The sequence below is a fragment of the Poromitra crassiceps genome, assembly GCF_964638095.1.
Source record: "Poromitra crassiceps genome assembly, chromosome: 7".
Taxonomy (NCBI): Eukaryota; Metazoa; Chordata; class Actinopteri; order Beryciformes; family Melamphaidae; genus Poromitra; species Poromitra crassiceps.
In genome coordinates this window covers 51,557,710-51,569,996 of record NC_139628.1, presented here as the reverse complement: position 1 = coordinate 51,569,996, position 12,287 = coordinate 51,557,710, and positions in this window count along the sequence as shown.

Sequence of the window (12,287 nt, the reverse complement as noted above, 5' to 3'; positions counted from 1 at the left end):
ACCAGGGGCCTCTTCGTTACAGACTCGCCCACTGGACAGCCACTCACCAGGGGCCTCTTCGTTACAGACTCGCCCACTGGACAGCCACTCACCAGGGGCCTCTTCGTTACAGACTCGCCCACTGGACAGCCACTCACCAGGGGCCTCTTCGTTACAGACTCGCCCACTGGACAGCCACTCACCAGGGGCCTCTTCGTTACAGACTCGCCCACTGGACAGCCACTCACCAGGGGCCTCTTCGTGAAGCCAACACTGTTTATTACAGTACAACAGCCACGGGCAAAATAAACGAAACCGGAATCATCCCCCTTTATTATTTCATAGGTAATAATAACATTGGATATATTTGAATAATATATTGATTTGCCGGACTGGAAAATGTCCCCGATTTTCCTTTGAGAAATGTGGTCACCTTCCTGTATGTGTGTGTGTGTGTGTGTATGTGTGAGGAGGGGAGTACAGTCAGACATGAGCAGAGCAGAGGAAACTCTTCATGCAGCAGCTCGTTGCGTTGGTCGGGTGCAGGTTGGCTCCGCCTCCGTTTGCTCAGGCAGGTTTGGGAGAAACGCTGATGATGCAATGTGCTGACCCACATACACACTACCTGCTCCCAGCAGACTGCGCCAGCTGGGCCAATCACTCTCTCTCGCTCGCCCCGCTCGCTCACGCTCTATCTCTCTCTCTCTCTCGTCTAAACCCTCTCGCCACTCTCTTCATTTCTTCCCTCTGATTGTTTCAAATACAGCTCAATTGTACGAGTTGTTTCCCCGTGTCTTTCTCTGGTCCCGCCTCTTTGCCCTCCTCCTCTCTCCAGGAGTATGTGCCTCCTCGTGTGCAATAATAATCCCCGCCACTATAGCCTTGCACTTTGTCCTTGTGATGCGCTCTCATTTTTCATCACAATATCTGAAATATGCCTATAGATCGAGCGAGCGATCTGCTATCGAGTTTGGCCAGGATTGGAATCGAGCGCAAAGACGTTATCGGCGTGGTGTAAAAAAGCACTACAGACGTATAAGAGGCGGATGATGGAACTCACAGCGGGGAAAATGGTGCAGAAAATGTCTATGGCGGATAAAATAAGAACGCTCTTTTGATCAAGCGACATGAGATAACGGCAAGCGACGCGCTGCTGCTGCGTCGCGCGCGGGCGATCCCGCTGGGTGATCTGCAATCATCATACCATGATGACCAACTTCTCAATCACTGCTCGCACGCACTGGACAGGCAGATTAAAGAAAGAGCCAACACAAAACACCAGTCAGGGCCTTCATATCCACCTGCAGTGCCCCTAGGGGAGCGGCTGTACAGAGCAATTAGCTACATCCACATACAGTACACACACACACACACACACACACACACACACACACACACACACACAGACGCCGCCGTACCTGCACTGTCACAATACATATGGCGGCCATGTTGCCTCTGTTAGTTGGCGGGTGGGGGGGGCCTGGCGGTAGTCTAGAAGTGCGCTCACGAGCTCCGACTGCAGGCCGGAGAGCATGTGTGGGTGGAGAAAGTGAAGGAGTGACGCCCCTCCCTCCCACAACCACTGCTGAGGTGCCCTTGAGCAAGGCACTTAACCCCCGTAACCCTCCGACTCCGGCGGGGCTGCTCAGCCGGCGGGCAGCAAGACGACGGCGGTTGCGCCGGTGCAGCTCCCCGAGGGTCGATGCGTGCAACTGTATGAATGCAAAAGCAGGGTGCTGTTGATACAGAGCGTGTATGTACGTGTGCTCATCAGGCCACTTCCTCTCTGGATCAACAGAGAAAAGCAAAGATGAAAAGCCTAAAGAGACGCACTCTTTGCTTTCTCGTTAACCGTGTTTTTGCCAGCAGCGGTGGAAAGTGGCATTGATGGCCCCGGCATTGTTCAAATCAACCTCAAATCAAAGTGGTCTACAGAGGAGCTACACATAGTGGCATTGTGCGCACTTCCACACTGTCTAACAAGTCCTTTTTTTTGCAAGTCCAAGTCGAGTCTCAATTGAGCTGTAGAGTCCAAGTCAAGTCTCAAGTCTTTGAGCTAGACTCCAAGTCAAGTCTCAAGTCTTTGAGCTAGAGTCCAAGTCAAGTCTCAAGTATTTGAGCTAGAATCCAAGACAAGTCTCAAGTCTTTGAGCTAGAGTCCAAGTCAAGTCTCAAGTCTTTGAGCTAGACTCCAAGTCAAGTCTCAAGTCTTTGGTCACAAGTCCCAGTCAAGTCTCAAGTCTCTTATGGATGAGCGTTCTATCATCTGCTGCATGATGCCATCCAGTCTGCTTAGAACACTGCAGCTAAAACTAAGGAATTCAAGCATGTACTGTATTATCCTCACTCCTTATCTATTAGGGCCTGTGTCCACCTAGCGTCTTTTCCTCAGGTCCAGCGTCTTTTTTCAGTTGTTTCCAATGGGGGGAGAGCGTATGCCGGCGCACACGGACGTCTATAGAAAGTGCGCTGCGCCCAGCGTCTTTTTTCAGAGCGTTCCGGCGTTTCTGAAAATATTTAAACTTTTCAGAAAGACGCTGGTGTCGGCTGCTCCTTTCTGGCAGCTAATCATAATGGAAAAACTATCGCATCAGAGACAGAACGGCTCAATTGTGGGAGCAGATTGGCTAGACACTTAATATTTCTGGTGAGTGTTGTGCTTACTGCTTTTAATAACGTAGCCTACCTGTGTTGTTAGCTTGCTAGCTGTCAGCTTTGAAGCTTCTACCGCACTGAACTAACGTTATTTTCAGACTGCTTCCTTGTTATATTGTGCGCTGGGATCAGCGTTCCCAAGCGCACTCCCAGCGTTTAACGTCGGAAAAAGACGAGGTGGACACAGGCCCTTAGAAGACAGTAGCAGCAATGATTAGAGATGACATTAGTAGACATTTCCTTCATGTTAATGCATCAAAGAAATAATGAATAGAATAAAGAAAAATAAAGATTGTTCACAAGTCCCAAACCTTCAAGTCTCAAGTCAAGTCTCAAGTCACTGTGTGTGTGTGTGACTTAAGTGCGACTCAAGTCCAAGTCTCAAGTCCAACTAGTCCCCATCTCTGCTGTCTACCAATGAGGATGGGAATGTAGAGCATAATGGTGCAGACTGTCTGTTCTGACTGTATTTCTTTTTACAAAAGGGCCAAACAGTCACACTACAGGCAGATATAAAAACATGCTGGAATATCAAATGAACTGTACAGCACCAAGAATTGTGAAAAGGTTGTGCGACTATTAAAGGTTGTGCGACTATACAGGTTCACACAAACTTGAGTCCTTTTTGTGGTCGGCTCGGCGCGGGATTTTAGCGAGGGGGCTTATGCGTATAATTACATAGACACACTTATTTTCTGCATGGCAGCCTTGCTGCTGTAATAGCTTCTGTTTTCAGCGGGAAAAGAAGAATGAGAATCAGGTAAATTGGAATTCTCTCATGGTGTTTTTCACTAAGCCCTGTATGTCCGAAATTACTTTTCTATTTCTTCCTTCTGAAAGGGGATGATTGTATAAGCAGAATGGAGTAGGCTAAATGGTGAAAGGGGATGATTGTATGAGCAGAATGGAGTAGGCTAAATGCTGAAGTTGATATGGGCTGAAGCCGGGGGAGAGAAGGTGGTTGCTCGTTCTCCATGAACATTTCCATTCTCATAGTTCCTGCTCTACGTTCTCAGGTTGATTTACTGTATCGTGGAGCTTCTGATAGCTGATAGCCTCTCCTGAACTCACAATTAGCCAAACGACCGCCACTGCCAATTAACGGGCTTGACGATGAATTATTCCAACAATCGAGAAGGTGAAATCAAGTCAGTATTTCATTCGTCGTGCGATTTCTGCCAAGAGAACGTCCGAAAACAACCCAGCGCTTTGGCTTGCAAGGTGTTAACAAATGAAATAAATGGGTCAATGACAAAAGAAAGGCTTTTATTAGCCCTTGTGTATCCCCCAACCGGCCCGACTTGAGGGGCCGAGGGCAATATTAACACGCTCATTAAGAGCCGCTGCTTAACACTTCTTATTCCATTATCGACCTTGATCTGAAATTTGCATCGTGTTCTTTCCTCTTATTCGGACGTAATCGATGGCGCGCTACCGTGTTGAGTTTTAAAACCCCGTGATTGACGTTGATAAATGAGGTGCTCTATAAGTGCAACGTTGAATATAGAAACACCGAGAGGAGTGGAGACAAATAAGGACACTGTGGAGAAGAATAGAGGGACCGTTCGAGCCAAAGAAAACGGTGGAGAAGGCCAACGTTTCACTGGACGAGCCAGGAGGAAAAATCAAGTCTGTGGAGAAAAAAAGGGAAGGACGCCTGGTGCTCAGGTTGATGTGAAGACACCCAATCAGACAGACCCCCCTCATCCCTTAACCCCTCAGCCAAGAGCAGAGTGGAGAGATGAGAGGAGGCTGAGGAGCGAGCCGAGGAGGAGGGGGAGGAATCAGCTTGAGGAGTGCTGAAGCTGGCTTTTTTTTTCGAGAGAGAGAGAGAGAGAGAGAGAGAGAGATAAATAGTGAGAGAAGGAAAGGGAGGCGCTATTGGGAGAGAGAAGGCACGGGAGCTAATCTTCTCCAACAGGAAACGGCGTGAGTGAGTCAGAAGAGAGAGAGAGCAAGTGGAGATGTAAACCTGAAACAATGTGCTTCTTCTTCTTCTTCCCCTTCACGGCCGGGCTTTGGCCCCGCCCCCCTGCGAGACCAAGATTAAAAGATGCGCGAGCTCGAGGCGCTCTCCATCCATCCACCGCACGAAACCTCCGGGCGCCAAGCGATGAGATATCGCTCCTCTAATTCAGTGAGGTATCACTCCCTCTAATTCAGTTGCACTGCTCAAGTTAGATTGAATTCACACAGCTGAATATGAAGGTCAGGTGCTGTACTATGTACACGCTCAATCTCCGCCGCCATTAGTGCTTAGTTATAAAGCCATTAATGTCCATTATCATAATTACCTCGGCTAACTCGCAGAAGCCACTGCCACTAAGTGAAATCCGCAGAACTGCGTGGGCTCTGGGGGAAGTCCCCTCAGAGTTCTGCCGCCAGCGCCGGCCGTCGCCAGTGTTTTTGCGCGCCTCGCGTCGTCCGTCGTCTTCCGAGCTCTTCCGCACGACTGCCCTCACCTTCTCCTTCTTCCTCTGTGTGTGTGTGTGTGTTTTTTTTACACCACGCGGAGCCGCCTCGTGCATACGTTAGCCCGCCACCCAAAATGTGTGGCATTAATATGCGAGTGGCGTGTCATGAATTTGTAATGCATGGGGGGGGGGGGGGGGGGCCGGGGGGAGGCCGGGGGGGAGGCCTCCCTCGCCAGCATGTCAGGTTCACTCTGAACATAGCAACCAGGGAGGAGAGGACGTTTGTGCGGATTGTGCCTCCGCCCGCCGAGCGGTGAACACGCAGCGCTGTTGTTCCCCTTAAGGGGGCAATACGTCCCCGTTCGTTCCATACCTGCAACTCAGCTCCCAAAGGGACACACTGTCCTACGCAGCATAATACAGCACATTTATAAGAGAAGAAGCCGTGCCGGAGAACTCACAAATAGACTTGGAACTTTTCACGATCTGGCAGTCGAATGTGGACTGTGTGCGTTGTGCATTTTCCCCTGCATCTCCCTGTGGTGATACATGCTCAAAGTGAACAAATCTCCCCCTATACGTTCTCTCCCTCCTCGTCGAGCTCGTTAGTGAGCATAGTGCGCTCTGTGACTGTGCCTCTCGCTCCTCGTGCACACAGTGGACACCCGGCGCTATACAGTAGCTATACTCTTTTTCTCTTTCCCCCAGAGTGAGTTTTCTTTTTCCCAGCTGCAGAATATGCTGGGGGTCAAAGGTTGATAACGGCCAACAATCCAATTTCACAGCGCCTTGCCTCTGACAGACACTGTGTGATCCTGGGTGGGACCCCCCCCCCACCCCCCCTCCACCACCTCCCCTCCCAACCCACAACGCGCCTTTCTGCATATCCTGGAGAACACTGTGAACTTAATCAAACTTTAATTAGCCCTGGGCTTTGGTGATAATTGGCGGTGGAAGGCGGAGCCAGAACCCTGCTCCTGCAAGGCGCGCTCTCTGAACGTATCTGCCACTAATCACACAGGAAGAGATGTGTGGAGGCATGGATGTGTGTTTAGTATAGCGGGCGATAATTCAATATTCTCCTTTATCATCTTTCAGTATGTGATGCTATGGTGATTTGGGGATAAATTGATTATAACAAGTACATTTTATTCACTTTACTTAGTTTAGTTGATGTATCATTTTTTTTTAAAGGAATATTATTTGAATATTTCTTATTTTGTTAGACATCACAACTAACATTATCATTCAGTTCAACTGGATTTAATGAGATTTTGCATAATGTGATATAGATATCGATACCGGGAAAAAAAATCGTTGTGATTCAACCATATCGCCGAGCCCTGCGTGTTGCATGCATGTGGATGTAGCTACAGTACTGTAGCCTACATGATGGGCATGTGTGTGCGTAACAGTCTGTGTATGTTAGCTGCTTGGGCGTTTCCTTCAGGAAAAAGGCATGCACAAAATAACACACGCGTGCACGCGCGCACGCACGCACGCACGCACGCACGCACGCACACACGCACACGCACACATACACACACGCACGCACGCACACACACACACGCACACATACACACACACACGCACACACACGCACGCACACACACACACACACACGCACACACACACACACACACACACACACACGCACACGCACACATACACACACGCACGCACGCACACACACACACGCACACATACACACACACACGCACACACACGCACGCACACACACACACACACACGCACACACACACACACACACACACACACACACACACACACACACCTGAATCTGTTCACAGCTCCCAGAAGGAAAGTCCATCCTCGTCTCATCCGCCAAAGTCCACCTCAATGTTCATCCTTCAACCAACGTTCCATCTCTCTCCTTCCCTCCCTCCCTCTCTCCCTCCCTCCCTCTCTCTCTCCCTCCCTCCCTCCTTCCCTCCTCCCTCCCTGGACCGCCTCTCTCCTTCCTTCCCTCCTCCCTCCCTCCCTCTCTCCCTCCCTCCCTCTCTCTCTCCCTCCTTCCCTCCTCCCTCCCTGGACCGCCTCTCTCCTTCCCTCCTCCCTCCCTCCCTCTCTCCCTCCCTCCCTCTCTCTCTCCCTCCCTCCCTCCTTCCCTCCTCCCTCCCTGGACCGCCTCTCTCCTTCCCTCCTCCCTCCCTCCCTCTCTCCCTCCCTCCCTCTCTCTCTCCCTCCCTCCCTCCTTCCCTCCTCCCTCCCTCTCTCTCTCCCTCCCTCCCTCCTTCCCTCCTCCCTCCCTCTCTCCCTCCCTCCTTCCCTCCTCCCTCCCTGGACCGCCTCTCTCCTTCCCTCCTCCCTCCCTGGACCTCTCTCCTTCCCTCCTCCCTCCCTGGACCGCGTGCACTAAAGTATGGGAGAAGCTACTGCAGCTTAGCCTTGGCAGACAGCTCCCTAACTAGTAACTACATGTGAACTACATATGAACAACAATGTAATTACATTATGAACTATAGTTGACTAGACTCACTCCATTTTACAGGTCCGGTACCATGTAACTACATATTATGAACATATGAACATGATTACATTGGTGTTCATGTCTAATTACAAATAGTATATAACTACATATTAACTACATATTAACTATTTGAACGCCAATGCAATTACACAGTAATTACATTGGTGTTCATATGTAGTTCATATGTAGTTAGGACCTGTAAAGGGTTACCGAAAACTTTATTGATCCCGGAGGGGAATTAAATCACCATAGCAGCCAAAGACACACAGATGACAAAAAAACACAACAGATAAAAACGGGACCCAAGAGGCTATGATGATTAAAATGGCTAATTAAAAAAAGCATCAAAACTAGATAAATAACGGCAGGTATAAACACTGACAAGTTAAAACTGATAATAAAATGGATTGGTCTACACGCAATTGAATGTCTGGCAAAGGCAGATGCATTATAGAGTCTGATGGCACTGAGACAGCGGGGTTGACTGAGTCTATTGCTGAAGCTGAGGGTGATGGTCTTGGATGTTAGCTATTATGTTGAGAGGGTCCCACCTCCAGAAATGCCAACCTTCAGATCCACCTTGAATTGTCGACTGATCCATGATCCATCCAGATCCATCCAGATCCGTGGCAGATAAGCTCGAAAAGTGCACCCAGTAGATATCTCCAACCAGGCACTGCTATGCCTAACCATGGCCAAAGCCAAACCCAACTCCGAAGGGAACCACTATACTATACACGATTTCAGACGGCAGCCCGTCTTTATTGTCACACGAACACACTACAACACATGCATGCGGCCACAACACACACTCATGCTGACGGTGGCCGGTGAAATATGTCCTCTGCATTTGACCCATCCAGGTTTGTCCTTTCCCTCCAGGGGGCAGGCCAGGAGCAGTGGTCGCTATTTCTTTCCAGCGCCCGGGGACCTTCATTGGACCATCATTGGACCAACTTCAGATGTTGTCGTCACTGGTCGGATGACGATCTTCTGCATGTTTTTAGTGGGGGGTTATGTACGGAGGAACCCCCTGGGGGGTACGGGTAGAACATGCAAACTCCACACAGAAAGGCCCTTTCGACGAGATAGCCCACCTGGGCAGTAGATGCACTGAAGATATGGGGGGGTCACAACTCCAGCGCCCACAGCGTCCCAGGTGGGAATCGAACCCAGGACTTTCGAGCTGTGAGGCGACTTACCACTGCACCACCGTACCCCTAAAGACAATGTGCGCCGCCCGGGAATATACTGTACAGTAGGGGAAACTAATGAACAGTGTTGGACACAACACGTTTAACATTGACTTCCCTTCCAGGCAAAACATACACGTTTACGCTATGTTGCGGTTTGTTTTATTGGTACTTTCACGCAGATGTGCGCACGTGTGGTATATGAATGAACTAATACCACTAGCCTACCTTGGAAAGGATGAAAGCAAAAAAACGACAACCAATGGAGAGACCAGCCTTTATTTTGTCCAAATAGGTCAGTAAAAGAAAGAGACTGAAAATGACAACAAAATAATTCGCCAAACACGTGTCCACTCCATACTACGGCAGCGGAAACAAATTCCAAACAAGCAGTTGTCAGTGTTGCCAGATAAACCGGTTGAAAAAACCCCCAAAACAAGCTACTCTCGTAACCTGCCCTGGCCGTTGCCCAAGCCTCCCGGCACAAAATGCAATCCAAAACAGCCCAACTTTGGGGCGGAAAACCGCCAATCTGGCAACACTGTCTGCCACCAAGCGGAGGAGTCAGGAGTCAGTTGATGCACCGATAGCATTCTTTTTCTTTCTGGATGTATTCACGAGTTTCCTGGTGAGACCGTGGGCGCTTCCATGACACCCTCCCTCCCTGTTTCCAGCTGCCGGTTGCCTGTTTCCTCCCAGGACCGTTCATAGCGAAAGAGACTGAAAATAATCATAATAATTGTTGTGACTTTGTACCTACCTATGTCTTGTAATGGAGCCCCCCAGCACAATAATTTCACACGTGCATAATTGTACAACGGAGTGACAATATCTTGAATCTTGAAAGAGAGAGACCGCTAAAGCTCCGTTCAATGACCAAATAATAAGAGTTCCGGTTTGGACGTTTAGCCTTCAAAACAAAAGCTGCCGCTATGAAACCACATAGTATTTTTTAGCAATTTCTGCTAAAATAAGCCCGTACAGTACGAGTGAATTGACATTCACCTCGTTTTTGTAAAATATTGCCGCTATGCAACCACACAACGTTACTATTTTTTAGCCATTTCGGATCAAATAAGCCAAACGTTCCCACTCTTTGACAGCGGCGCGCACCTCCTCGCTAGTGAAGAAAATGTAAACAGGAAGTCGACAACCGACAGCCGCTGAGAATCACGGGAAACGTAGGTCCAGGAATAAGGTGAATAGGACTACACGATAAGGATGAGAGAAAGTGGAAAGCTAAACGATGGAGAGACCTCAGAGGAAAGAGAGAGATAATCGCCTAAAGCGAGTCCTGCAAGTGTCTGCGTCGCAGCCGTAAGACGTCTTCGGCGGGGGCACCTCCGACGCACCTCTCACATCGAAGGTTCACGGCTAATCGAATAGACGGCGGTTTCCCAATATCAGATAGCAGTCGAGAGTACGGTAAAGAAATCAAGAGAAAAAAAAGATCTCCGTGCGGGTGCTGTGGGTTGATATCGAGCGGGCAGACGTAAATATGATACATGGATATGTTTGGAGGGCCAAAAAGTAATAAAAAACAATTATGGTCTGGGCCCTCTTTGACCCGACGGAGAAAATCCATGCCAACCCAATCTCGTTGTGGGTGTTATGATCTGGCGAATCGAATGCCCCCCGTGAAATGAAATCAATTGAGTTACTCACTCCGGAGAGAGCCACGTCAATCTGCTGAGATTGAGGTGCCAGTGGATTTACAGGGCCTACTGTACCCCCTAAGAAGATTTGGGTCAATAGCAGTAATGTGAAAAGTTTTTGAGGATAGCAGCAACGGGGGCACCTTGTCCGCTGAGACTACAATGCATTACAAGTCTGTGTTCAGTATTTACCATTGGCAAGGGAAATCTCCTTGGAGGCTATAAAAAGCAACCGAACAACTAAGCAAAAAAAAGAAAAAGAAAAAAACGATTTCAGAGTGACCATTTTCCATTGAGGTGTGTTCCCAAGACGGAAGTCTGTGTGTGGGGATGGAATAAGGGGGTTGTTTCCATAGACTCAAATAGAGAATAGGAGCGCGACACGACCAGAGCGCCGCTGTGTCTGGAGCTGCAGTCGCTCCACACACAAGACAGAACCACAGAAACAACAATCAATAACTGGGAGATAGGTTGAGTCTCTTATCCGTGCTGTGTTGAAGGTGTTTGTTTCTTTCCCCAGGTTTTGGGCTGCTCCCCTGCGGCGCGGAGTTGTTTTGGTTTCTCAGAGTTCTAAGATGACACCTCCCGGTGCACCTCTTTGCGTTACATCTCTATCACACTGGCTATGCTTTCATTTTCTTGCCTTGCTTGTCTTGTGTATGTTGCCAAGACTAGTAAAAAAAAAAAGAGAGAGAGAGAGAGAGAGAAGAAGAAGATTAAAGAGAAGAATAATAATTTATTTTTATTTTATTTTTAATAAATGAACTATAATATGGGATTTTTTTTCTGCTTTTACCATCTGTCGCTGTAATTAACATTAACTTAGCCTGTTGGGTTGGATGTGCCAGAAACAAATTCAAGATTTTTTCAGCAAATCCAACTGGCTAATAAACCCCCAGTTCAATGATAACGATGATTTATCCGAGTGCATCTGGGTCTATAGAGCCTACAGCAGCACATAACACGTTTCATCACATACTACTGTATTAAGATATAGCTTTACACAGCACTTGTAACATCCCTTACAGAAAAAAACGCATGAGGTTCACCTGTCCACATGTTTCACCACATGTGGTCCACATGTGGTGAAACATGTGGACACATGTTAAATTTCACATGTGTTCCACATGTTTCACCACATGTGTCCACATGTGGTGAAACATGTGTTCCACATGTTTCACCACATGTGGACACATGTTAAATTTCACATGTGTTCCACATGTTTCACCACATGTGGACACATGTTAAATTTCACATGTGGAACACATGGGAAACCCATGGGAAGCGTGTGGTTTTGGAACATTTTCACATGTGGAAAACATGTTGCATAGCAACATGTTTAGCAACATTTACATGGGTTTCACATGTAATCACATAGGTTTCACATGTAATCACATGGGAATTTACATGGGTTTCACACATTTCGTGATGTGATTTTGCACGTGAAGTTCATGTGGTTTTTCTGTAAAGGAAGATATAGCTTTACACAGCACTTGTAACATAACACAGACAATTTCAACATAACACCCATATGGTACTGTAGGATTTTATGTGTGTACTGTAAACTTGATTTGACTAAAAGCTGGAAAATTGGCCTTATGACCCAGGATTATGTTCACCATACTTAATTCCAGTTTCTTGTTATGATAAGATAATAAACTTCTGTGGCCATGCAAGCTAGCAACTCAAGTCATAATTGCATTACGTCATTTGGCAGACGTTTTTTTTAACCCATTGATACCTGATGCAGCATTTGTGTGTATATCCCACATTTGTGTGTGTATCCCTTTAAGACGGCGAACCGCGTCGATGCGGTTCGCGGTCTTAAAGGGATACACACACAAATGCTGCATCAGGTATCAATGGGTTAATACAGCAGTCCCAACAGACTTGGGTGTAT